Below are 13148 nucleotides of genomic sequence, written 5' to 3'. Positions count from 1 at the left end.
GCAGAGCTGTAGAAGTATTCTTCGGTTCGTGCAGATGTGGCGAGGAGGCAAGGAGCCCACGAGCAGTTGTTGGGAGTGCGCGCTTCAAGGAAAAAGTGCGGTTGGGGAGATCCGGGGAATCGAACCCGGGACCTTCGCGCCTTCAAACCGGCAACCTTACCACTGGGCCATCTCAGAGGCCCGAGGGGCACGGGGTTACCAGGGCAAGGAAAGAATAACATCTGAAGCCAATTGTACAGAAAAAAAAAATTCAGAGCCCTTCCACCCCGTGAAGAGGGAAGTCCAGCGAAGCTGGCGCTTTGGTGGGATTTGCTATGTTGGGATTTCGCTATGGTAGGGATTGGCCATGTTGAATTTGTCTATTATAAGTTGATTATTGTACGAATAAAGAGGCACCTGCTCAAAGGTCCCGTTGTCATAATTTATTTCGTGACCATTGTAATATTTGCCTTATGATCACTGTGGTAGACGGCCAGTGGTTACACTTTTACTGAGTTCATAGCCGCGGCCCACTGCACAGCATCGTCGGGGTCCGTCACTCGCACTGCTTCTTCGATCTCACTGTTATCTTGCTCGTGCTCTTGTTCTTGGGTGGGATCTTCTGGTATTGAAAGGAGTAGGGCTTCGTCGACGCGCACGCCGTGATGTTTGTAGAGCTCGGTGTTCACCAGAAAGTGAAGCCAAGCCTTCACGTTGGCCTTCTCTTCTAGGTCACGTCGGTACGGAGGTTTGAAGAGGAGCCGACGCTTAAGATGCACTTCAATGGTCATATCGACGCTTATGTTACGTGGTAGGCTCTGTAGCGTCTCCTGGACGTCGATTGGCACGTTTATCACTTGTCCCTTGATGTCCCTGTTCTCCTTATTGAAGAACGTCAATCGGCGAATCGACATAACTGGGAGCCTAGGCGCCACAATTCGCTCCTCCACCACGCTAACTTTAGGTACGTGCCTCGGTATGGGCGGCTATGCGTACCTGTTGATGGTGGCAAACCGGGGCACCGTACCTTTAAAGAGGGAATCGCGACAAGTTCCGCACATCGGCTCTTGCTCGACGTCTTCGGAGGAAATGCACTGCCGCAACACACCCACGGCCACTTCACGCTGTTCCGCACCACGCACACCGGCGATCATTGACACGTCTCCGGAGAACCACAAACGGTCCCAAACAGCACATGCGGCGCCGAACGTATTCTCGATAAATTCTTTCCGGAACCTCGAGGTCGCACCGCGGAAGCGTCCCGATGGTTTGGTGGCGCGGTGATATGCGTCACGCTTGCGTTTGGCTTCCCGTACCCCGATCATCTTCGGTGGCATTGGCTCGACGGCTCCGTTTGTTCGCACACACGGGCTTTTTTGCTTTTCGCCTCCATCAGAAAAGCGGCCGCCAAGACCGGGAATCAAACCGTGTCCTCGTTCTCGGCGGCGTTTTTATTTACACTAAATATTCTAAACACGACCGTAACTTCACTGCGTATTCGAGCTCGAATTGTAACGTTGTCGTCAGGTCATTGTGCTTACATCCACCCTCCACATCAGCACTCGACAAGGACGAATCATGGAAAAACATATAAGGCCATTTATCACGCGTAAAAATACATTCAAGAATTTTTTCGTCATGCATTGAAACGCGGAACGTGTTACCACCAGACTTTATCAATGCCGGAACGGTTGACCGCTTTGTTAAGGCAGAATTGGGGTTCACTTCTTTGCTGGAACAGTAAAGGCGCTTGGAAAATGTGTACAGGTGCCGTCAAAAGTGACTAGAACAAGTCTCGTGAATTTACAAACATTTCCTCTTTCGGAAACTGCCAGCCTGCACTGGTGTGCGCTTAAATGAGTCCTCTCAAATAGGAAAAAGCTTCCTGTAAACCGGTAATGGCGGTCATAAAGCGAGTAAGACACCTGGTTTGTTATATTCACAAATCCTTGTTCCAATTACTCATGACGGCGCCTGTACATTCTTTCTTCCTGTTTTCGTACCTAATACAGCCGAGATTACAAGGCAAGCACGTCGTCACCTGTTACGCGCATGCTTTTAATTTTACACTTTATCGCCTTGTTTTACAAGATGATGTGTAGCGTTTAGAAGTGTCTCAGTGTGATATGTTATTATTACTTGTTTTTCCCACAGCTGCGCGGTAAGTAAACCACACAGCTTAGAAGGCGCAAAATATTTTATTTGCGTGCTTTGGCATGACGTGATTGGTTTGTGAAGGTTTTTTTTTTATTTTACCGCTCAGTAAGTAGCGACGAACAGTGCACCCGTTGTTTTACCTATGCGCAGTATACCATTTTTTTTATTCATGCATGTAGCGCGCCGCGAGCGCCCACTTCCTGTAAGAGTCTGGAAACGCTTGCAGTATTGATAAATAAATAAGCACTCTCCATTACGCAGGGGGGGGGGGGGGAGGGGGAGAGAGGGGAAGAAATTAGTTGCGTCCTGCACGTGTGTCTAGAAGCGGGGCTGATACAAGAGGAAGTCGGCAATGAAAATCTGCGCACATACAGTATGTCCACCTGGAAGAGTGCCTTTTTAATAGAAAAGCTGTCGGGCAATCCATGGGTTCCGGCGTTCGAATATCCCCGACAAATAAAAAATACCAAGCGCACGTGAGTGCATGCCTCGCTGCGACCACCCGACCGTTAAAAAAAAAAAAATATATGCCGAGCACTTGTGAGCGCGTCCCTCGCGGCGACCGCCCAGCGTCTCGGGCGCATGTTTATCAAGCCAAGCATCGGCCAAGATTGGCAAAAAAACTCCAGTGTTCGCCGTAATCGTGGCAACACTTCCAAAAAACTGAAGGAAGCTTACACTTATAGCAACAAGAATGGAGTAAAGGTCGTTGCGGCAGCGAAGAAGAAGCAGACCCGGTGCAATCTAATAAAATTGCCTAATAAAATTAAAAAAAAATCGGGGACTTGAACCGTTTTGATGGTCCTGAAGGTTGCGCCCAGCGGCGCGACCTTCAAATCTAACGCGTTAGTGTGCCCTTCATTAATTTTTTGGTGCTTGGATTTCGTTGCTCCGCGATATTGTAAACAAAGCCCTGACTGGAAAATGCCACAAAGAATAGCGTACGGTGAAATCACGTCAACAAGAACCAAGTCAACCCTTGTGGCCCTCAGCGGAGCGCCAGTCAATGGGCTTCGCAATATTGCCCGGAACATCCGCTTCTGAGTTGACGTATTAACCGAGAGCACTAAACAGCTTTGTTAATTTCACACTCAACTTCTTTACTGCGTCATCTGTACCATTCGTTCTTAACTTTTCTTTGTCATAATAAAACCTTGAATCCAATTATCATTTCAATATAACTAATAAGGTGTGACAGTGTATTCAGCCTAACTTCCTACGTCAAAAGCTATGCACACTCGCCTATACATTTTTTATAAAGGCGACAGACGGCGCAATCAATGTTTTAACTATCGAAAACAAGCTCTTAATGAGATATAACTTAACAACGTGAGGGTTCGAGCTAGTTGGTACTCCATAGTGAAAATTTAAAGCGCAACAAATTTAGACACAAGACGAATGACACAGGGACAAGCGCTACTTCCAACTGGAAATTTTATTTACGAAACAACATATATATACGAAAAGGGGGAAAAAACAAAAAACCACAGTGCATGTGCGCATCGTCCTAAACTAGAATATGTGCGCACTGTACAGGCGCGCACACGCTCCTCATGCCATGGGCGTGCCCAGGAAGGCCAGCTCTTTTGCTGATAGCGATACCGAGGTCGTGCTTACACAATCTTTGCCACCACGATGTATCTCAGCCGCCTCCACAATCTCCCGTGTGCGCTGATCGGGATCGCGAAAGACGACTGTACACACACCAACCGTAAGATCTCGAGAGCGCCTAGGTGATGCTGCGCAGAGCCCCGCGCTCTTTCGACAACGCCGTTGAACTGAGTTACTTGCGTCTTAGAAAGCGCTTTAGCCGCGGGCGTGTCGTTCGGCCACTTGTCGCTACTCCTCAATACTGGCTTGCTGAAATATTTGCGTCACAGTGAGGGCAAAAGTTAGGCGACTTCTGGGAAATCGGTACTCGCACGTTAGGCTGTGGGTGCTTAAAAAAAAAAAAAAAAAAAAAAGAGGCTCTTTCGCGATCCCGATCAGCGCACCCGGGAGATTGTGGAGGCGGCTGAGATACATCGTGGTGGCAAAGATTGTGTAAGCACGACCTCGGTATCGCTATCAGCAAAAGAGCTGGCCTTCCTGGGCACGCCCATGGCATGAGGAGCGTGTGCGCGCCTGTACAGTGCGCACATATTCTAGTTTAGGACGATGCGCACATGCACTGTGGTTTTTTGTTTTTTCCCCCTTTTCGTATATATATGTTGCTTCGTAAATAAAATTTCCAGTTGGAAGTAGCGCTTGTCCCTGTGTCATTCGTCTTGTGTCTAAATTTGTTGCGCTTTAAATTTTCACTCTTAATGAGAGTTTTCCGTGTGCTGACAATTCCCAAAACACAAGTATTCCTGGTGCGAAATGCCCTATGAGGAGCTTATATGCGACAAGTAGTGGCCAAAGCCAGTACTACTGGCCATGAGCCGGAAAGCTGGACATGAACTTTTGGACGGGCGACTGAATCGACGGACGGACGGACGGACGGACGGACGGACGGACGGACGGACGGACGGACGGACGGACGGACGGACGGACGGACGGACGGACAGACAGACAGACAGACAGACAGACAGACAGACAGACAGACAGACAGACAGACAGACAGACAGACAGACAGACAGACCAAACTTTTTGCGTCTAAGTAGCCCAAGAAGGACTATCGTCATTAAAACCGTCCCAGGGAAGGAAATGGAACCTAGGGGCACGCAAAGACACGCACGCTACTTAACCATTACCATACGCCGGACGCCATGCGGAACATGGCTTTCGAGGTACTCAAGATATGAACGAAAGGGGGCCTCAAAATTCCTTGGGGCACTTATTCAGCTTACGTGCATTGAATGCAAAAGTATTGCGGCTTGCACTGGTGATAGTTGACTGGTTGACTGCTACACGAGCCTGCATTGTGTTGTTTCCACGAATCTTCCATAATAAAGATCAGTAACTTCATGAGTTCCGAATGGTCTGCGGTCTGTTAACCAATGAAGACGAAGAAAGGAAAGCGAAGAAAAAGACGCACACACGATGCAGAATTAAGCAAGTATTTGGCCATGTGAAGTCATACTTCTTTCGCATTAAAAGCACCTAATCAGACTTTCATGCCTCAAAGAATTTTTCCAGCATCAACCTCCACCAACCTGCCCAACTCTCTGCCTCCATCTTCACCACCGTAACCTTCGCCCTCCCACCGCTGACTTTGCGCGCCGCAGAGGTGCATGCATTCGCCCGAGACGCACTATCTCTCTCCCATGTGCTGTGATTACCCATGGCGATATAGTGGCGTTAGCTGTAACACCCCACTGTCAGGTATGTGGTGCCTATTCTGACAGGAAACGTACCCAATGGCCTTGTTCCCACGCTAGGCGATAACCCCCCTCCCTTGTTACCCCGTAATCAATATCCTTGGAGGGCTCGACAGATATCTTTACCCTGTCCTCTGGCCTCGGCACCTTCTACACATTACTTACGTGCGGGACTCTTGAGCCAGCGGGAGGCCCGTTTAGGCTCCGGCTGGTCCACCAGAACCTGCTCTCGACAATCGAAAACAGGTAGATTTGAACAATGTCTTTTTTTCTCTGTATGTCTTTGCCTTAGGCCAGGGTGACCTCTCTTGCTCTCGCAGGCGTTTTCATATTGTATGTTGAAAGCCACAACCTTGTAGGAGGTATATTTAACAAAACATGACGTGGTGGTCCCCGCATGTACGGCACTTGAAGGAAAAGCTCTGGAAGTCTGCATTATTCTTCCGTGTGATCGCCTGCAGCGTTGGAGGATGCTAGCCGCGCCTCTCATGCGGCTCTACAATACCCTATAGCTCCGCGAGTGATTGCTTCGCTATAGGCTTATATGCCCTCGAACCCTTTTTTTTAAACCAGCGCACGGCTTCTGGAAATCTTTAAAGCCAAACGTCTTCGTGCGCGCCTTGGGGTACTTAAAAATGCCTTAATCTCTGGAACGTTTACAGTGTCGGTACCTGCCTCCAAATACCCGCTGCAAGCAAGAACTTCGCGCGCGTCCTCGGTCTATAGCCAGGGCGTTCGAACATGCATTATAGCTTCTACCACGGTACCCGAGGTAGCTATTTTACTTCTGGTGTACCAGAGGACGCCAAAATTAACAAAGTCACAATGCAGATTTTCACTTAGAAAAATTGCCCGTGCAGTTCCGGACATCACGAGCAAAGCTACGTTGCCTCCGCCTGCTGTGAAGTTTTTTTTTAGGGCACATGGACATACCACAAATACACCCACAGTTTTGTGGACCAAACCTACACTCACACTTCTGCGGTGACGAATGTATCGTCTGTCATAGGGACATTGCCACAGGGCACCCGAATGCGTCATAGATCAAGCCATCTGTTTATGGAGAATTATCGCGTCGGAAGAAGATAAGGAGTTGCGGGTGAGGGCCACCGGTGAAAGAAGAGGACGAGACTTTACTGTTGCGTTATCTGTTGTCTATGCTGGCGCCGGACCAGCCTTTTCCCCTGTAAATAGTGTAAATAGAGTTTTATCCCATCCTCGCCTCGTAACAATATACACCCCATCATCCCGTACAACAATCAGAACTAACCTGGCCACAAAACATCGTCGATGTTTGCGAAACTGACTGTCCTGCAGGCTGCACTGCAACACATTCTGACTGCATCGGTTCAGGCATGACAAATCTCCACCGACCCTCTGCACCCTTCAGCACTTGCTGGTAGTGCCGCATGAGCTGCTCGTTCAAGAAATCGATTACCTGCGCACACCGATCAATTAACAATCACGTGGTATCTGCAATGGCTTTTCTTTCACTGCGGCGTCAACGACGAAGCCGTCCGAGCTGCTGCTTCCGCTCATCGCGGCTCGTACCCCAGAGCCTTCAACAAGGCGAGACGGAGGAGCTCTTCTTCGGTTGCTGGGACTTCTCAGAGTTCGTGCCGGGCCGAAGCAAGCACAAGCTGCCTCTAGTACACTAAATAAACCCATACTGCAGGTTCCGGAGGCCGAGCGGCCTGCGTACGGGTAGTGAACACGTCCCCCATCGGGTTGGGCTCAAAGTGGCCCACATAAAGCATTTCTGTTTCAAGCTTCCTCCTCTCAGTTCTCGTCCTGCGCATTTCGCGCAGGCCTCAAACACATCCTCTCCGTGTGTCCTCCCTACGAATTCGCACAAAACACCGCGAAGCTGTAAGGGAAAAGCCTTCGATATCTACGTTTCAAGCGAGCGCGTTCGGAGGTACATGAAATGGCGAGGTACAAAAAATACGAGCGCGAGCCAGGGGTGGCGCTCCGGGAAAGAGTGCAGTTGGAGCAGGGCTCTAGAACGGGCGATGGAGGAGGGTAGGCTGCTGCTGCACGTGTGGTACGGGTCGTCTTGGCAAGCGAAGGTACTGCCGAGAGTAAACAGGGGGAGCCCCCTGGCGATGGCCAACGGGCGCAACGAGAGTGCTTTGCATGGGCCTGGACGAGCGGTGACGGAAACGGGCGAAAAGTTCCAAGAGAAAGTTCAACGGTAGATCAACAGAAGGTCCAACTAGGCTTTCGCCTTCACATTCTTAGAAAGTTTTAAACATCCGCGTTATTTTATCTGGTCCTTTCCATGCCCGCCCAAATCTCTTTAAAGGATCTTCTTGGCTCGTGGGCATCTCCAAGAATCGCGTATGGCGCAACAGAGGCACTGTTAATATTTCTTCAGAACACTACAATCAGTATACGTGTTAGTGAGCACTTCATATCACCTTTACCGCCATCTGCCGTATCAAGTCGGGCGCGTATTCTAGCTCAACTCACTGGTTCATTAAAAAACGTTTTCTCTATTTTCTGCATTGCTGAGATTAGCCCACACCTTTACCATGAGTAATTAGCTGTGTTAATGAAAAGGAAAAGTTAGGGCAGCGCAGGGTAGCAGGAAATTTTACTCAACTGACGATACCATTGATTAAAATTACAGGTTCATTGAAATTAAGGTTATACTTGTTTATTTATTTATTTATTTATTTATTTATTTATTTATTTATTTATTCGAAGTGGGGACTCGGGAGTGACTATAACTAATGGATTTAAATGATTTTATTAGCCATTTTCTTGTCGTGGTCAATCCTCTTCTGCGGGTATGTTAGAGGGACGAGGGTGCAGAAATTGTCCGGGTGAGGCGAAGTTGTTGTATTGAAATTGTTCGTTGATTATGATTTATTCATGAGTCGATTGATCGATTGGATGATTGAATAACTGACTGCAGTAATTATTGATTGGTTGATTTACTCAACTTAATGATTGATTTAAGTGTCTATATTTGTAATCGATTATGTTAACATTACTTTTTCGATCATCCCTTTTATCATGCCTCCGCCTGCCCGCTCATACCCGGGGTATCCTTGGGAGATGCTGACTCGGACGACCATACACAACGTGATTTCGCCTCGGCAACACGACATCGTGACTCATCATCGGCTTCAAAGATGAACTCTGCCCCTGCCTCATCTCAAGATAGGCAAGAATCAGGGGGACCGACCGCCCATTTTAGATTCAATTAAATAATGCATTAATCATCATCATCATAATCATCATCATCCAGAAAGGACCTGAAGCACATTTTCTACGCATGTCCTAGCTACGAACGTGAGCGTACCACTGCTAAGCTTTCTCTGGGCCTGTCCGCGTCCGCCCAGATTTCTTCGACAAATCTCCTTGGACCGTGGCTTACAACAGGCGTGGCAAGTCGCGCAAGAAAGGCGCTCATAACGTTCCTCCGGAGCACTGGACTTGACAGTGAGCTATGAACTCTCGGACACATGACTGTATCGCCTGACTGGGTGTATGCTTTTCGTGTGCGTCTGTGTGTTTGAGTATTCATGTGTAAGTGAGAGTTCTTTTCCCATATTTTCATCACACCTCCACCCCCATTCGGTGTAGCAAGTCGGGCGCCTAGCCTGGCTGACCTCACTTGCCCATTAAAGATGTTTCTCTCTCTCTCCCTCTCTCATCATCCAGAATAAGGAAATAGTTGGTAGAAAAATCCCGACCAATACCTCTGCCCACCCTGTTTTCCTTAGCATGCAAATTCTGCCTCTCTCCCTGCACCCTTTGCCATATGGTATGGGAGTGTTCTCTCACCTTAAAATTTGGCTCCTCTCCCAACCCCTTCCCACGAGCAGTGGGAGGGCCACGTGGTTAGATTCCGCGTGGAGGACCAGATTCAGCTGATCACCCCGGCGCAGCTGGCTACACGTGCCCAGGACGTCCTGGACTGAGGACGTCCCTCGCGTGAGTGAACGGCTCCACCTCTCGGGTATGTGTCATTCTGTGTATGTTCATGCATGTATCTAACTTTGACATGCCCTTCTGAATCATGCATCAATATTTCTGCCAACCAACTCCGCACACCAAGCATGCGGTAATCTCGGCACTGCACACGCTACCTTGTTAGGCAACGAAAAGGCATATGAGTTGCCTTGCACTCTCCCCAACCAAACAACTCGTCAGTCGCGTCCACGGGGACTTCCGGAACGGAGGCAAGCTTCTCGCGTATAGGGAAATTCTGAACTACCCTAGGAAGGCCACATGATCATATCCCGGCTCCCATCCAGAGGTCGGCGTACTCACTCATGAGTCCACTCACTCAGACTCATTTGGACTCAAACTCACACGTGAGTTTGAGTTTGAGTGAGCGCGAGGCTAGTGCAGCATGGTGAGTTTGAGCTTGAGTGAGTTTGAGGGCGACTGAGTTTGAGTACGCCTGAGTCCGAGTGAGTTCTGAGTCCATTTTGAGTTTTGAGTACATTTCGAGTTTGAGTCATTTTGAGTTTGAGTACATTTTGAGTTTTGAGTACATTTTGAGTTTTAAGTACATTTTGAGTGAGTACATTTTGAGTTTTGAGTACATTTTGAGTTTGAGTACAAATTGAGTACTGAGTACATTTTGAGTTTGAGTACATTTTGAGTTGTGAGTACATTTTGAGTTTGAGTACATTTTGAATACTGAGTACATTTTGAGTTCTGAGTACATTTTGAGTTCTGAGTACATATGAACTGTAGCCTAGGCGGCAGAAATGGTTGGCGGTTAAGTTTCATGTGCCACTTTCGGCTCGCAATTCAGGTTAGCTGCGGGTACGGCAGCATTCACGATGCGCATGATCGGTTGGTGGGAAGGTGGGGGGCGAGGGGGGGGGGGGGGGGAGGAGAGGTGGCGGGGTGTCTGAGTTAGCGGCTGGGCGTGTGAATAATAATATCGACTGTTGAGGTCATAAAAAAGGGTTATCGCACCTTTTCCTCTTGATGGATCCTCTAAGAAGGTGGGAGAGGGTTGTGGGATAGCACATGGTGGCGCTTTCTTGCTGGTTGTTAACCTGCTTCTTTTAACGGTTTGACTTGCTAGGGTCAAAAACGAAGAGGTGAGCACCGGGCGGAAGGGGCGGCGGCTATCCCTTCCACTGTTTCTAATGAGTTGTCAACTGAACTGGCTGGGCGACGCCCGTTTAGAAAGAATAATGACCGCATTATGAGATAGATTGTGTAAAAATTCAAACAGATGAGATAGATTGTGTAAAAATTCAAACAGATGTCGCTAAGGCGTGTAAAGTATTAAGTTATAGTTCCCGATTAACGGAATCATGCGAGGTAAATTAAAAAAAAATGCTTCCTGTGTATAGTCATCAGGCAGTCATATTAGGTCATAGATTGGGTTAAAATTAAAAATGATGCCACGAGGGCATGTGGAGAATCATATTCAAGGTCTAGATGAGGGGAATTACGTGGGACAACAATGCGTTATGGTCATATTATGGCCTAGTCATGGCTAGTCATAGATTGGGTTAAAATTCAAATTCATGGCGCTAGGGCGTGTGGCGTACGACCCCGCTCGGTCGTGTAGGGTATCAAATTTGCGATCTTGATGAGGGGAATCACGTGGGACAAATAAAAAAAGGCTTCGTGGTTGTAATCATGAGATGTTCACGGTGAGTCATAGATTGGGTTAAAATTCAAGGTGAGGTCGCTAAAGCAAATGGGGTATCAAAGTGAAGGTTTAAATTAGGAGAATCACGTGGGGCATATAAATAATGCATACTGCTTACAGTCATGAGGGTCATGGTTAACCAGATTTTATTAAAATACCCAATGATCCTGCTAGGGTGTGTGGGGTATCAAATTAAATGTCTCGTTTAGGGGAATCACGCGGGACAAATATAAAAATGCTTTCTCGTTATAGTTATGAGATAGACGTGGTAAGTCGTAGATTGAGTGGAAATTTATAGTGAAGCCAATAGGGCTTGTTGGGTATCAAGCTAAAGGTCTCGATGAGGGGAATCGCGTGGAATAAAGAAAGAAATGCGTCCTCCTTATCATCGTGATATAGTCATGGCTAGTCAATGATTGGGTTAAAATCCATAATGATGCCGATAGGGCGTGTAGGGTATCAAAATATTGTCTCGCTGAAGGAAGGTGGATTGAATGCAACCATCGGAAATCATGGCACTGAATAATGACCAGTTAAGTAAAAAAGACTTATTCAGCGCCCGATAGATGTAATTATACTCGTTAATTGTTGGCACGCCATGTTGAAAGCGTAGTTTGTTCGACACATTGCAGCACCGAACATCCGTCAACAAGCCTGCGCTCCCATGAAACAGCTTAGGAACTCTTGGGATGATATGCCTCCTATGTATACGCGGGTTGGCGCAATCAGCGAATGCCTTCGATCGCGCGCGCGATAGTGCAAATTTCCAAAGCATGGCTTGCTGCTGTCGGTGCGAGAACGTGTTTACATTTAATACGCGCTCCAATACCTCATACTTAGTTGGTTGTTAATTAAACAAGGCCATGAAATGCTCCTTTAACTATGCAGGTCGTACACGTACATGCTCATAAAAGTAAAATATTTGGCGCCTCATAACAGTATTTCCTGCTTCCAAAATGGGGCAACTTATTTGATACACCAAGATTTCACGGCCGTTTGCTTGCTTAGAAGAACTTTAGCGTTTCAGCGGCGGGTGAAAACCATGAACGGCTATTTCCTGACACGGCCGGGCGTTCTCCGCAACCGCGGCGCTTTTATTTCGCTTTCGGCTCAACTTCTTCGCATACCCGAGCTGCAGCATAAGTGTCCGGATGATTTTTGTCGGCTTCCCGTTGATGAGATTGAAAAGAACATACCTCCAGAGAACAAAAACGTGCGATAGAGATTGAACATGAGGGTGAATAAACAGTGCTTCCGGAAGCAGCGTACGACCGTACGTATTCTGACAAATTTGCTTGGTTCGAAGTCTTTCCGATTCAGCACGGCGACCAATTCGCGGCGGCACTCAAGGGGCGCAGGAAATTTGTGCAGCGAATATATTCCGCACAGGCAGACACTTATTTTGCCGTGGTGCACTTCACACGTTTGTTGCTTTGCCCTGACGCTGACTGCTGGTGCAGCCAAAAATGGCAGAATCACGCCCGGACGAGTAGCTTTTGTACATCGCCAAGTAAAGGCAATGACGGCAACCTGCCCCAAATTAAAAAAATAAACATCATTTGGGGATGAAAAGTCGGGCTTGCACGGTTAAACGTAGCCTCACAGGCAACCCCCCTCAGGACAAAGCGCTTGTGCGCTGGCCTGCCGCCTTAGCGGGTTGGGTACAGAATTTATGGGCAAATCTGACAGCTCTCGGACGCTTTGAACGTTCTCTTTAAAGCCCTGTTGAACTTGGCGCTGCTGACGTACCGAATAAATGACACTTGCCGATTTTCGATGCCGCCTGGACATCTGATATCCACGCGCAGCACGGAGCAACAGCGTGGGACTGCAGCGTCGTCTGCTCGCCCCGCAGTCCCCAAGAAATGCCTGCCAGGTAGTGGCTCGATCGTTAGAAAATGGGCGACCCGGCAAAATTCTAGTCTATGCAAGCTATAGAAGCGGGGTACATCGAGTAAATGGAGCTTTCAATAGCCCCCCGGTACCACCGTAGTACAACCGGTTGTACCCAATAGCAACAGTACAAAAACGGGCCGACCGGCAAAGAGAATTTTGTCCACCCGAAGGTGGGGAGA

The 13148-nt window shown here is 48.1% G+C and overlaps 2 protein-coding genes across 7 annotated transcripts in view; one reads left to right on the top strand and one right to left on the bottom strand.

The window, feature by feature from the left end:
* LOC144156182 (uncharacterized) overlaps positions 1-13148 on the bottom strand; it is a 121393-nt gene that overhangs the window by 71593 nt on the left and 36652 nt on the right. The window lies entirely within an intron of this gene.
* LOC144156183 (uncharacterized) overlaps positions 1-13148 on the top strand; it is a 43387-nt gene that overhangs the window by 10351 nt on the left and 19888 nt on the right. The window contains exon 2 of one of the 2 annotated variants that reach the window (XM_077688049.1): positions 9275-9383. The gene's annotated coding sequence lies outside the window, so the exon portion shown is untranslated. Of the gene's footprint in view, positions 1-9274; positions 9409-13148 lie in introns of both variants that reach the window. The other variant, XM_077688047.1, reaches the window with a different exon arrangement.

Source organism: Haemaphysalis longicornis, unplaced genomic scaffold (assembly GCF_048455015.1).
Source record: "Haemaphysalis longicornis isolate Haplotype H1 unplaced genomic scaffold, Haemaphysalis longicornis Haplotype H1 scaffold_1, whole genome shotgun sequence".
NCBI classification, from domain to species: Eukaryota; Metazoa; Arthropoda; class Arachnida; order Ixodida; family Ixodidae; genus Haemaphysalis; species Haemaphysalis longicornis.
This window is presented reverse-complemented; position numbering and strand designations above follow the sequence as displayed.